The sequence below is a fragment of the Seriola aureovittata genome, chromosome 17 (genome assembly GCF_021018895.1).
Source record: "Seriola aureovittata isolate HTS-2021-v1 ecotype China chromosome 17, ASM2101889v1, whole genome shotgun sequence".
In the NCBI taxonomy this organism is placed as follows: domain Eukaryota; kingdom Metazoa; phylum Chordata; class Actinopteri; order Carangiformes; family Carangidae; genus Seriola; species Seriola aureovittata.
In genome coordinates, this window is record NC_079380.1 from 13509697 (window position 1) to 13524731 (window position 15035).

The window sequence follows — 15035 nt, forward strand, 5'->3', positions numbered from 1 at the left end:
GTGTATCTTTGAGTTCTTATAATTGGAAAAGTGTGTGTTTGGGAAGTGGGGGTTGGGGGGTGGGTTTATGTGTGTCCATGCTCAGATTTCTCATTACGGGCAGAGTAAACTAGCAGCGGGCACAGTGAGCTTAGTGTGTGTGTGTGGACTCTGGCAGGCAGCACAATGAAGCTCTTTGACTGGAGCAGAAGAGTTTAGTTTGTATCACAGATGTAAACCCAGAGGGAGAGACATGAAGGAGAAACATTCAGAGAAGTGACGTGAAATAGAAGAACTTCATTTTGGTGTTTGTGCCTCTAGATTCTGCTGCTTTGATGCTGTTACTCAGTCCCTTGTGTTTCACCATCTCCATGAAATGAGGGTTAAGCTGAATTGAACTACCTGTCGTATGTTTTCTTCCACTTGGACAGGTGTCTCTGTCCCATAGATTTTAACTTTGTCATATCTCTATTATAACCAAACTGATATAGCGGGTTATATGTAGATAATGTGTAGCTGATATGTAGGGCAGATATTATCAGTTGACACTATGACAGATATATCGGTATGATCCACATGTTGGCAAAGATGCAAAGAAATTGTAGTGCAATAAGAGCTATCAGTCATGTCTCAAGATTCTCACCAGCAGACTTAGTTTCTGATTCTTAATTCAAGTTTAACATAATTTTTGTTTAATTTGCATTTTATTAGTTAATATCTATAGTAATCTATGATAGTCTAATTTCCAGTGAAATACAGGAAATCATTAAATATTAATTTCATGTAAACAGTTACATCATCTTCAATAATGAGATCGATATACAACTGTTGAATATCCTGCCTCAGACATCAATCAAACAAATGTATTTCTTCAACAAATGTAGGAGAGACATCCCTGACAAAACAGATTTTATTGGTTTATGTTATTTGTTCATGTTGTAAAGAAACAATATTAGGAAATGTATAGTTGTATGATTTTTGTCATTCTAGTATTATTATTACAGAACCTCAAATATTAATAATCTCATGTGGGCTCAGATGGAAGCCATCTCTGAGCTTCGACCCCCAGGTTGGGTGGGGGTGGGGGTCAAAGACAGATCTGTTCTTCAAGGTTCAAAAGACTGTTTCATAAAATGTGCATCAGATGTCGATACAGATGTGAGAATTCCTTTCTCAGTCTCAAAAATGTTTGGTCCTCTACCAACAAATAATTTCTTCTCACAGAATGTTGGCACTTGCCGCAGAATGAGATTTTGATGCTTCCCACAGAATGAAGCTTGTTTACAGTTTGGAGAATGCCTAATGCTAACACCACAGGGATACGCAGGGTACATTGTGAAATGTGAAATATAATGTCTATAAAGAACAGGCGTTCATTCCAAGAATATGTCACATGCTTACCCAACACTGAGCTCCAGATTCCAGATGCACAAGCTGCATAATTTTACCTGAAACCAAGCCAAAAAGGCTTCTGTGTTTTTAAAAAAAAAAAAAAAACGTATTTGTCTATATAGCCAGTATTGGCGACCATGCTTTGGCTGTAACAAGATCATTTGTGATAACGTGTGATTTAAAGGCCAGTCTCACATGCACTGCTCCTGTATGTGTAGTGTGGCTGTTGAACACAGATTTTTACTGCTAAATACTGTTTGTGTTCAACATCAATTTCCCTTTCCAAATGTAAACATGTCATAGCAGAAATATTCCTCTGTACACACAGCAGCATTCCCCTCATAACATTTTTGCCTCCCCGGTGAATACGTGACGGCATAAAGCAAACAATCTAACACAGCAGTGCAAGATAACGTGTAAACTAAGTTTGCAAATATTGACAGTGATGACTGGGAGACAAATTTTTGTTTTTATTTTCTTCATAGAAAATGATGCACTCACAGCATTGACTGCTTGTAGAAATCGCAAGTCATGATACAGAGAAAACACACCTGGCAAGATATACAGTATGTTTGTAACTGTGTGGAGGTCAAGCCGACGATGAGTAGGCTGGCTGTCATCTAACCAGTGTAATCCCTGTGACTTCTGACCTCCTAAGGGTTGATAGAAATGTACTTTTATGTCATCAGGGTTTGTCTTGACATTTCAGCCTTTGCCTTGCTGCATCAAAATGCATTTTTTCATACAGTGTGTTAAAATACCTCAGATGAGATCATTTTTTGCAGATCTGTTTTGTTTTTGTGCACAGATGTCTCCCTCCCTGCCTTCTCTCACCCCTCTATCTCTACTCCCGTGGTTTGTCTCTGTATACTCGCCCTCTTTCGGTGCTTTGTGCCTGCACCGTGCAAAGCGCTGGACCCTGCTGGGATCAGGACCTGGTAATAACCAGTGGTTAACTTAGCCCAGATGTTTTTGCCCCCTCCTTTTCTTTTTCCTTTCTCTCTCCATCTTTCAGCTCCCTGTGTTACTGGCTGCCCCACTGCCAGTGTTAGTTAAAGACTGAGGGAATCTGGCGAGGCTGACAGGAGTCTTTCCTAATGAGGGGGCAGGGTTTTTGCTGTACTGGACAGCTCAGCAAAACAGTGGCATAAAATCTGGATGTTCCATTTTCTGGATGGAGTCTGTCTCAATTATGATTGACCCATCAATGCTTAGTATTTATGACTTAACTCCTCCCTGTGCATATTTTCCTTGTAAATAAAGAGATAATCTTGCCTTGGGTTTAGTTTGATACCATGTTTGACTTATGTTTTCTGTGTCGAGGTATAAACAGAAGGATGTCTTAATGAATGTTGGTCATTCTGGTTGCTGGAGAGGGAACTGAGGAGTGGGGTGGGGTAAGGGGCTCAGGGATGGGGATTTGGAGGATAAGATTTGAAGTTTGAAAGGTTTTAGCTGCTTCAGCTAATGAACAGAGTTTGTCTTTGTGCGTGTGTGTTGTGTGTGTAAGTGTTTGTGGTGGTGTGTGCTTTGGGGGTGGCGCTGAAGTATTTTGTTTGGAGGAAAGGGGTAAGAGTGGGTGCCAGCTGGCAGTGATGGGGCTCTTTGCTCACATGTGTGTGTTGTTTGTGAGCGGAGGCCTCATTAGTGAGCTTGGTGCTCTGGGACTCTTAGTTTCCAACTAATTAAGACCCTACGCACACATGTGGGTGACACCTGGAGCCAAAAATGGATGACGATTAGCTCTTTTTCCTGCTACATCCTGAGAGCAAAGATTCATTATCATGGGAATTAGTGTCCTCTTCAGCTGTCAGTCATATGTCGTTTGAATCTCTCTGTGTTTTTTCAGAGTTTAGGGATGAAAAGCCTGAAAGTGAAGCCAAGAAGAAAGATTTAATAATGAATTAATCACTGTTACTTGGTAAATGAGGTAAGTTCACATGGGAATCGCTCGTTTGTGAACGTGGCAATTTTTTGTTATCATTTTTGAATGGGAAGAGAAAGCCTCTTGATTGATATAAGAAATGAATCATAACGTTAACATCAGCACTTCCAAACCAGCACAGTTTGAGCATCACAGAGCTCCCATGTGACTTCACCTCAGTTTGCCCTTTTTAACTCCTCTTCCCTTTTCAGGAACTACAATGTGGTTTTAATCAACATCTGCACTGCTTTGCTTATATTATCCATTTTATTTCAAACAGCAAATTGTGTCTCTGTCTTTGCTTTAAACTTGGCCAAAGTCTGCTGCTTTTGGAGGTATTACAAGAGCTGGGAGAATTCAGTCTTTTTTCGGTCTTTTCACAGCCAGAACAGCAGAATGAGGTGTGAATTGGCTTGTTGTTGATCTTCTGTACCTTGTGTTGTTTCACGAATGATCAATTACTGTGGTTTATTTGTTAAGTGTGTGGTTTTAGGGCATGCAAAGTAGCTGCAAGCAGCACGTGCTGTTTGTGTGTGAAGTAATGTTTGTCCCGAGAGTATGGACCAGGTGGGAATGTGTGCATCAGTTGAATACATGCAAGACATAATGCTATGTGTATATATGACTATAAAACATGTTGTATATAAATATGTTAGGACAATCATAGAGACACAGATCTTTACTCTGAATCAGACTTCACTTTGAGGCAGAGGTTGACCTGTTAGGCTGTCAGATGACATCATCCGTATACAATCCTGTCCTTTGAGCCTCCAAAGGACAGAGTGAAAACAAGACCCGAGACCGACCTCGGAGCGCTCTGAGGGAAACAAAATGCAGTGTAAGCTCAATCCGTGGCTAGGCTAGCTGACCTTAGTTTGACCAGACATTGGTGCTGTTTCAATCAGCCTGGATAGTCTGTGCACTTCAGTCTGTGTTTCCTCCATATGCTGGTTTAATCATACGGCGGGTTAGCAAGTTTCCATTCTTTCAGCGCTCTATAGCAACTCTAATTATCAGGAAAAGCCAAAACTCTGTACAGTTTTCAAACCTTTTAATTTTATTTTCTATGAGACCCTTGATGAATGTAATGTCAAAGTTATTATTCTGTGAAAAAATGAAATGGTTTATATGGTGGTTACATAATTAGAGATAATTGGCAAAATAGCAGAACAGATCAAGCGAAATAACAACAAAGTGGTGTTTCAGTGAAATCTAACTAATTCTGGCCATAAATCACTTGCATGTGAATGAGAGAATGCAGGTGGAAGAATCACTGATATGATAATAACAACAATGAGTATCAAATAACGTCAAATCCAGTTTAATATGGGATCGGTCTGTTTTAAATAGTTTTACCACCTTGACTATTTTTCCATATTACACAATCTCAATTAGCCTACGATAGATAGAGAGATAGATAGATAGATAGATAGATAAATAGGTAATACTTTATTGATACCCCAAAGGGGAAATTAACTTGCCACACAGCAGCACAAACTTAAGTTATTTGACAATAACCCTTGTACAACATTAAACACAAAGTAGAGTAAACTGACTCATCAGTCCGTTACGATCAATACTAACTTTGTTGCTATTCAGAGGATTCTCGTTTTAACACTACTTGGCATGAACGGTGGTTAAAGGTACAGAATACAAAGTCTCCAAGGTACAATTTAAACAGCCCCATGAGAATAATTCCATCTCCCAGGGGTTATTTTAGAAAAATGCACTGTACCTCAGTGCAGCTGCTGTTTACCACGTGTTATGAGAATGGGACACAGGTGTGCATACCTGCACTGGTGCTGAATGTTTTTCTTCTCGGAGGCCAAAGAAAATGAGCAGTGGTCTATAACATAATGAGTTCCTAACAGGGGAAACAGTTGGGCATAGGGGGCCCTGATATCTGGCTCACACATGTCTTATAAATGCCACATCCTTTTCCAACAAAAGCCAGCTTTGGTCATCTTTTACTAATTGGGCTGCTTAAGACAAGAGGTTCTACTGCAATTTGTGGTTTCATGCAAGAGCTAGATAGAAGTTCACCCTGAGTGAAGCTGTTGAGTGTTGAGGTAAAGTTAGCATCGGGAGGGGGGGGGTCTTAGTTTGGAATTCTCTGCAGAGTGGTGTGAGCAGTGGCAGGAGATTGAGCTGTTTGTTAGCATTGTGTCGATGAGGTAATTAATCAAGCTGTCAGTCAGCTGCGCCATGCCCTGCTGCTGCACATACAATGTATCAGGGGTCAACACTTGAGCTGTGGGCATTGAAATGATACGTAGTGTGTAAAGGATGAAAGCCTCACCATTGGCTAGCATGTCACACACTCGGGTTATCTCTTTGCACGTTAATGTCCCTTTAGGCTAACACCTGCTGCTGTAATTATAATCACATCAAACTTGTTTTTCTTCCGTTGGTTGTTGAATTTATCTTATAATATGAATGATTTCTCAAGTCCTCGAAGTTGAGGCAAAAAGTTCCACCATCACACTTTGATTACAGCAAACAAACAGTAGATTAAGAAAGGATTGTAAGCCTCCAGTATTTACACGGGGTAAAGGATTCCATGATTATACACAAATGACATGAACGTGACATGCCGCGCACACATGTGCCTCCTGAGTGTATCCCACTGTGCACAATTCATGCTTCTATACAAATGCGTGGGGGTACTTTGAAGATGTGAAGCCTCTATGATGTGGTTTCAGGGAGGGCATAAAGCCAGCCAACTGTATCTGTTGCCAGCTATGAAAGAGCTGTAAATGACAACAGACCCTGAAGTGAGGGGCTTCATGGTGTCTCCAACAGTGTGAGCATGATTAGCTGTGTTGTATGCTTCTGCTGTGTCTAATACACCCTGTCTTAATAAGAAACCCTCCAAAGAGTCATCTCTTTGTTTTTATAAAGCAGGTCTGGCGTGCAGATTCTCTTCGTCCCTGGGTGTCTGAGTTCTTGCTGTCATCAGCAGCATCATTCTTTCCTCTGTCATTTGTGCCTCATCCTGCCCCATGGATCTCTGTTTGGACTTAAAGGACCAAGCCACTAAGTGCATCTCCACAATATTCATTGCTTGAACTTCAACCACAATGACCATCAAAAACTCCGGAGATCACCAAACATGCACTTGAAATCTCCTCTGGCTCTCTAGTGCTTCTCTTGGACTGAAATGTAGATTCGGGCAATTCAGTGGTCCCGTTAATCATGTTAGTTCCAGGAACTCACTAGTTCTGTATGGCGCTCTGATCCAAGACCAGTCTCTGTGACCCTGGGTACTTTTCCCAGAGGGGGCCCTCTGCCAGTAGGCACACTACAGTTGGTGCCAGTCCCCCCAAAGTACTGTGCAATTGCATCCAGTCTATTGTCCCCCCAGGCCCCAGAGATGGGTGACCACAGCCCAGGCTGGCTGGATCTCTGGCTGTGGCCACACAGCCCAATTAGCACCGTGGCTCAATAATCACAGTCTTTCTACCACTTCAGTGTTTTATTTCACTTAGCATGACAGTTTAACTGATTTGTTTTCCTATCCTTGACCAAAAATCACGATGCAAGTCCGCCTTACTGTGCCTGAAACCTAGTTTTCAAAAAACATTAATGAGGACTGGTTGGAAAACATTTTATGACATCCTGATGTATAATTCATGCATTTACTAATAAAATAAGACAACACCATGTGATTAAAGGATTATTTACTTCCCATAGTTCAATTTTTACACCACTAGTTTAGCTGGCACAGAATGAGGGAGCTTTGAGAGTCTGCGAATCTCCCATCAATCAATTATGTTTAGGCAGTTGGCCTCCCTGTCTGCAGTCATCCAAAAAAAGCAAAATAAAAAGCATGCAATCTTTGGCTGAATTTGTTGAGCGAATGATGGTGTGTGGATAAAAAGTAACCTGCACTGGCTCACTGGCTTGATAATGGTTTTTACACCTGCTCCCATTGATTCCTCAACAAATACACATGCTGGATAAGATTACATCTTCACCACAACCAAATTGCATTGTGCAGGACATACAGTACTTACAATGTTTGTTATTTGTTCTTCCTTTACAATTGACAGACCATGGCCTTTAAAGATGTGGCCTAGCTGTACGGCTAACACACAGACTGCTCCTTATTCTTGCAAGTAGGTAAACATTTGAAGGGAGGAAGGTATCTGGAGAGGGTTTATACTTTATCTTTATACTCCTCGCTCACTGTTGTAGAATCATGTTGACTTGCATGATTGTAGCTGTTTTCATTTTGCTGATCTGGGAAGCGTCTGAATTATAATGTTGATACAATGGAGATTGCAGCAAACAAATGAGTGAAGCAGTAGTGGAGGTATGGTAGCATGGTGCCAGCTCCTGAAAGCCTACACTGGTGAGAAAGCAGAGCCTGCCTGTATTTTTAGCCACTCATGGACAACTACACATCTTATACTCCGTACAGCCCCAGATCACCTTTCTAACCTGTGCTCTAGCTCTCTTTACCTCTTTTTTGCTGAATCCCCCTCCCCTTTTTTTTTTTGAACATTTCAGCATTTTCTTTCTTTTAGCTTTTGTCATCTAGCATCCAAAAAGGAATTGATCTCTTGTTAAACCCCCTTTTTTCCATCTACCTCTTTTCTCCCCTTCTTGATTTATTTTTCCATTGGGCAGACTGATTTCTGGGGCCAGTATTTTTTCCTGCCTTCTTAAAACACAGGGTGACGTCTTTGTGGCGGGCAGTCGGTGGCAATCAGTCTCTCACAAAGTCTCCATGGAGCACAGAAGCTGAGCCAGCTCTCTGTACTATTGGCCAGACGTGTAATTATTGACACAGAGGATTAATTCATGATATTGTTCGAGAAGTTTAGGCTTTAGCTTTAGAGTTGAACTGATAAACTGAAAAGTTGATTTGAAATTGATAACTAACTTGATAATTGATTAATTGGACAAGAAAAACTATGTGCTTTCAGCTTCTCAAATGCAAAGATTTGCTGCCTTTCTTAGTTTTAGCTGATAGTAAACTGAATATCTTTGGGTTTGGACTGTTGGTCGGATGTGTGCGCATCACAAAGTGTGCGCAGAAATAAGAACTTTATTTATGGGTTAAATGTAGCTTTTAGCCATTTGATCTGTAAGGATTTCAGTCTTTGCTCAAACACAAAGTAAAACTGTAACATTTATGACAGCATTGCACCTGCCACCTTATAATAAAGGAAATATAGGATATGTGATACATAGGACATGTAGTATTGAGGCGTGTGCAGGATGAAATTGAGGAAATCCCTCCCTGATCCCTATAAGATTAATGAGCCTTGTGTGTAAAACCGAGAGTGCAGTATTTCCTTCTTTTTCTTCATTGTTCACCTCTCTATTCCCTTTCCACCTTTGTGTCCTTTATCCCTCCACACGTGTTCCACTTAAGGTTAGGAAGAAGAGTAGAAGGACAAGAATGAAAAAGGAAGAAAATCCAGACAACTGGTGCGAGGAAAAGACTTCTGGATTTCCCATTCTAGTTGGATACTATATTTAACTGGGGATCAGTCCAGTTTGTATCACTGGACCCTCCCCAACGGCTACAGCTTGCTTGCCTGGTGTCTGCAGAGTAGACCTGGCCCCGTAGCTGTGCTCATTGTCTCGTTGGCTCAGATCACAGCTAGATTTTTACTGCACAGCGCTTCTCATTTGCTGACACTAAGGAAATGAGATGAGGGAAAGAATGACTGCAGGCAAAGCAGATATGAAAAAAAGGATGATGGCAGTAACAGTCTGTGAGGTGAATCAGTAGACGTTCTACCTGGCTGAAATTTAAAGTTACAAATTATTTTAATTTCGAAACTAAAAAACTGGTTGAAATTTACAGTGTAACCTGACACTATTGCGAATCGTAAGTTCAAAATGTACGACCCTCACGTGTCAGCGGGATCACTTCTCAGAGTCATGCTATTACAGCTGCACCTAAGGATTTACTCCATGTTGTCATTCCCTTCGATTACACCGCCTGCCCACCTTCTGACCTGGCACATTAATTTTCATCTTCAGGAAGGGAGAGAGCGGAGAGAGGAGAAGTATGGAAAAATGAGTGAACGGGTTGCGGCTTCTGGACTTTTTGGAAAAATGAGTGAAATATAAGATGGTTCCAATTAACAGAGAAAAAGCGGCAGCAGGCTGCAGAGGAAATGAAAGAATAAGACGGCCAGTTTGACCCCCCCCCCCCCACACACACACACACCCAGCCTCTTCTGTCCTATTCCTAGAAGCCTGTCTGCTCCTGTGAAGTCACAGTTACATTCAAGATAGTGAATCCTGACTCAGTAACGCAACTGAAATGGGCCATGAAGACAGAACAGGATGAAGAAAACCCAGTAATTGTTGAAAAGCTTAATTAACCGTAGATGAAAAGACTGAGAGGGAGTCTGTTTCAGGGGTGATGAAAGCTACAGGGCAACAGTTATTGATTAGAAGAGGGGGAATTAAAGAGGAAAAAAAGATGATTCTGTGAGGAGAGTGGAAAGATGGAGAGGAGAGAAAATGAGGAGCAGGTTGAAGGGATGAGTGGCTGCAGCTGGGGCTATATATGGTGTAGTGTTGTGTATTAGACTCTGCACAGCACAGCAGGGGCAAAAGCTGGGGAAGAAACCGACTAACAGACGCCTTCTGTTACCATAAACCTCAGTGACAATAAGGCAAGAACGCAGAAAAACATGCATATTTACCATTAAATGTCGAGTCTTGCTTGAACTTTTTAAACAAGTGAAACAAGTCTGAGTTTCTTAATGGAAAAATCAGACATTTTGGAGAATATGTAATCATGTCTGTACGATAAATATGAAACTACTTAGAATTGAGACTGGGTATTGGGGGAACCAGCTAACCTGGCTCTGTCCATCCAAAGCTTGTTGTTTTACACTTAAGCTTTTAACATGCAGAAGGCAAAAGTGAGTTTGAACAGAGCAGGAGCATTTGATTGATGCTTCAACACAGATTATCTGACTGGAAGATCTTCTATTATAATGCATTATAAGACCGGTTGAAGTTAGGAAAATAAGCACTTGATCTTCCAGCACGCTGCATTAATTTCTGCACCAATGGCACTTATTGTTAGATACTTAGCGCCCCTATGAGCTGATACACAGAGCGGTGGAAAGACGGACAGAAAGAGAATAAGTGAGAGAGATAGAGGGAGATGCAGAGATTGTGATAGTTCCCATATGTGCATACAGACACCTGATATTGGTCCCGGTGGATGAATCAACATTCTCTGTGAGTGACACAGATGTGCGCTCCGTCTGTTGAAGTTCAGAAGTTAAAAAGCTGAGGGAGAAGGACAGAAGGAAATGGAGTGATCCTCATTTGTTTATAGTGGGAGAGGATATTTAATAGACCTATAAAACCATAATTGGCTAGACTGCTGACTGGCACTTTTCTGCGTCTACATCTGTGTCTGCAAAGTGTTTAACCTGAGTCTAAACCCTGGCTGGTGTCATTTGAGTTTGAGTAGCATTATCACAGCCAGAGAAACTTTGATCCTTTTTTTATTTCACTCTCTTTGTAGCTATTAATCATTTCGCTATTTAGCAGCCTGAAAAATATTTTTTCACATGTAGATGCAGACACCTCTGTTGGTCATATATATTCTTTTCCCAGATGTGATGTCATTTCCTCTACTTCCTTTATTGTATATCCGAGCTAGTCATTCGAGCAGGTATAACCGATTCTTTACACCTCCTCTGTGTATTTTGTCAAGTCATGAACCATTCCTCTCCCCTCTCTGTCCTTCTGTGTGAATTCCATCAGCTTGGATCCTTTGTTCTGCTGCTAAGGAAAACATTTGTCTTATTTATTTATTTATTTTCTATCTCTCCCTCCCCCTCTCCTTTTCTGCCCCATTTTCAAGTGTGTCATGATCGATTTGTAGCATGTCAGTAAGCTTCAGCTGCGAGGAGGGGGGCTCTAGGTGAATGGGATTTGAGTTAAATTTACGACTGCAGAGGAGAGATACTGTTTGGCAACATTTATATACACACACACAAGGTCCAGATGTTGTGTCCTCTGGCTGCCCCGTGGTGTTAGTAGTTTTGTGCAGCTCTCTGACGGCTGTGTTACGCTTCCTTAAGCTCAAACGCTGTTTATTGGGAAAGGGTGAGCGGAGGCCCAGCACAAACCTCTAATCCGCAGTTGCACTTCTGTCACTCCAGCCGCCAAGCCCTGATGACATCTTAGTTAAAAGGCTCAAAGCTGCACGTGCCTTCAGATCCGGGTGAAGGATGACATCATGGCAGTGCGATCTATGGAGCATGTATAGCTGTCTACCGTGAGAGATGTCAGACCAGTTTATTTGCCTTCAGCCCTAGAGCTGGCTGGCTCAGGCAGCGTAGTGAAGGCCTGAGGGATGCTGTAATGGCAAAACTAAGCCTGTCTGCTTGAGAGACGGTTCACAGAAAGGTGATATATTTTCAGTATTTTTTTTTTATTGATCCCCTGAAGAAGAAATCTGTCTTTTTGTCCTCCCCAGGTGCAAAAGGCAGGATAAGAATGGGTGCGTTTTGAACCTTGCAGACAATCCTAATTGCCTTTTTAGCCATACTGGTGGCATGGCTCTAGGGATGGCAGTGTCAGTCGGCTATCCAATCAACCATTGGATGGATTGCTATGAAATGTTTTAGACATATATGGTCCTAAGACAATGAATCCCATTGACTTTGGCGGTCCCCTGGCATTACCTGTAGCGCCATGGGCAGGTTGACATTTTTTGGGTATTAGTGAAATGTCTTGACATATATATTGGATGGATTGCCATGAAATTTGGTGCAGATATTCATTTTGCTCTAAAGATTAATCGTAATCACTTTGCTGATTCCTTGACCTTTTCCCCAGCGCCACCTTGAGGTTGACATTTGTGCTTTCAATCGAAATGTCCCAACAACTGTTTGATAGATTGTCATGAAATGTTGTGCACATATTCATGTTCCCTTTAAAACGAACTGCAGTAGCCTCTGTTATTCCTTAACTTTAGTCTGTCATTATCAGGACATTTTGTTTTTTGGACCAAGTTCCTGCATAAGTCATAGCGTTCTCATCAGCATCAGTTGTACTTTGTGTCTAGTGCCACTTAGCAAATGTTAGCATGGTAACATAGCTTAGCTAGCTGGTGCATGGTAAACATTATATACATCAGCATCTTAGCATTGCCATGGTGAGCATGTTAGCTTGATGATAATAGCATTAAGCTCACAGCACACATGTGCCTAAATAGAATATGGCGAAAAGTGATGATGCAGAATTTATGCTGTTTACTCCTGCGTGTAATATGAACACAACTGGAATCTCCTGTTGTTGCCAGAAATATGAATCAGACACCACATGTTGCTCCTAAAAGCAGCACCAGTGTTAAGCAGACCCTGAGCAGATTAAAATAGTCTGTGCTCAACTTGTTCCTAGTTTGGTCAGAGTGCCAGTTCTACATTGTCTTGCCCCTGGAAGGAAATCAGCCGGCGGTGCTGGTGATGAACAGCTCAGTGGCAATGAATTCCCTCCATGTCTGTTTATAACGTGCAGGCTTTAGCTCCCTTTCTCCTTCCCTGGCTCTTTTCTGATCTATTGCTTTTTTGGAGGTCTTAGTTTACGCTGGATCTCTCCTGTACATCTGGGCTATTTATTTTCAACAGACTCACTTGCATGGACTTATCGAGGCAAATATGAGTTCCTTCACCTGCACGAGGCATACCGTCTGACTGCAGGCTGAAAAATGATCACCAGTCACGACTGAAGTGTTTATTCAATCCAGGACTTATTATCAACTCTGTCAGTGCTTTGGTAGCGTAACTTTAGAAACGTGTTTGAGAGCCAGGTCAGTAGAGTGTTTGCTAATCCCTCTTAGTGGATAAAGTTATTTGGGAGCACACCGGGAGCCAGAAAACATCTGTATAACATACAGATGGTATCAGATAAAACACTGGTATGGACGAAGATACATCATCCCTGAGCGAGGTGCAGAAGTGCACATGTGAGAATTTCCTTTTTGAAACTGTGATGATGTTGGCGTGTGCTCTCAACATATGTAGCTATGTCAAGTCCCCTTATAGCTGAGAACAATAAATTTAGTTTAAACCACCGGTGTGGCCACTGAGCACACATTCCATGAACTGCTGACGATTTATAGTTCGTTCAGCTTCACTGGCAGGGATGGTTCCAACACAGGAGTCTTGGCCTATGCTTTACATTTAGCAAGAAAGTCTAACATTTTGGGAAATATGCTTGTTTTCTATTCGACTCTCAGTTAGACAAGATTTATATCAATTCAATTTCATCTCATGGTGTACAGAACAGAGATATGTGAGGCACATGTTCAGACCAGCAAAGCTTACAAAAATTGGCTTCTTTGCCCCCCCCCCCCCCCCCCAAAAAAAAAAAAAAAAAAAAATGATGAGAAGATTAGTACCACTGTCATGTTTGTGCATTAAGAGCAGTGATAAAGCCGGGAGGCAATTAGCTTAGCATAGCATGAAGTGTAGCTCACTCCACTGTTTAAAATTTGCCTACTAACCCCTCTATAGCTCATTATCATACATTTGTTTAATTTGTACAGAAACAGAAATGTAAAAATTACCATTAAGGTTTTTGGATGAATTACATGTTGTATCTTTTGTTTTAGTTGTTTGGTTACAAGAGTGTAGATGAAGGGCAGCCTCTGTTAGGACATGATTTCTGAGCTGCTGCATTTGCTTAGTCCCTGCTAATCAAGAAATGACTCATCCTAAAAATCAGTGTCTCATTTCTACATATCTATATTTTCTTAACAACGTAAGATGTGATTACACTACCCTCATGGGGAAGGGAGTGAGCTTTTAAAATTCCTTTTCATTGAAATCAATAAAACGAGCGGCAGTTCCACACACTAAGAAAGACCACCCTTTCTCCTCCATTTTCTTCTGTCCAGAGAACTTCTGCTGACATCAAAGCAGACACATGTGTCATCTGTTGTCTAGATGTAATGGAGTAAGAAGCACCCTGGAGAGGATTTGGGAAGAGCAAGCAGCGATGAAATGTTAAATTTTGACAGTCTGAAGTAATTTAAATGACCAGGGCTCCATTTCCCCCTCTCGGCAGTCAATTTTTCAAACCACCAGGATGGGCGTGCGGCGAGAGTGACGTCAGAAAGGAGAGAAAAGGAAATGGGGTTTGAATTAGAATTGATAGGGCCCACATGTGTGCATGTCCACGCGCACATCTTCACACGAAGATCTGCCTCTCAAACTGGATTTAATATTCTGTTTTCATCCGCATACTATATTCAACTGTTAGCTTCAGTTGTAGTTTTGGCAAATGCTCAGTGGACATAGTTGAATGTTAATGGAGGTTACTGGAGGTTGTACAGTTCATGGCCCTGTAACCTACCCCCGTGTTCTGGGGTGCAACATAGCAGCTCAAGTTCGCCCCATTTGTCTTTACAATTTGTCATCTGCGGTCATGCAACAGTGACACGAGGATGAGGCGGCACATTGTTTGGAGAGGTTGTGAGTGCTAAGCCATGGATAATAAGACACTGTCTTCTTGCCATGACACAGCCGCCCGGCCACGCTGCTCTGGGCGAGTTTGGCCATAAAAATGACAAAGGTAATTTGGGGAAACACAGTGGGTTGAGGGGCTTCCGGGCCTCCTGTTCAATGGAAACTTCGTCGTTGACCTCCATGCCTTATGGGAAAACTCTAGTGTAACTCTAGTATTTAGTACACAGATACCAGGGGGCTCAGTAACTGACTCCGGCTGTGAGACATTACAA

General features: G+C 41.7%; 1 protein-coding gene across 1 annotated transcript in view; it reads left to right on the forward strand.

Moving 5' to 3' along the window:
- The window catches only part of coro7 (coronin 7), a 108727-nt gene that overhangs the window by 15832 nt on the left and 77860 nt on the right, over positions 1–15035 (forward strand). The gene's annotated exons all lie outside the window — the stretch shown is intronic.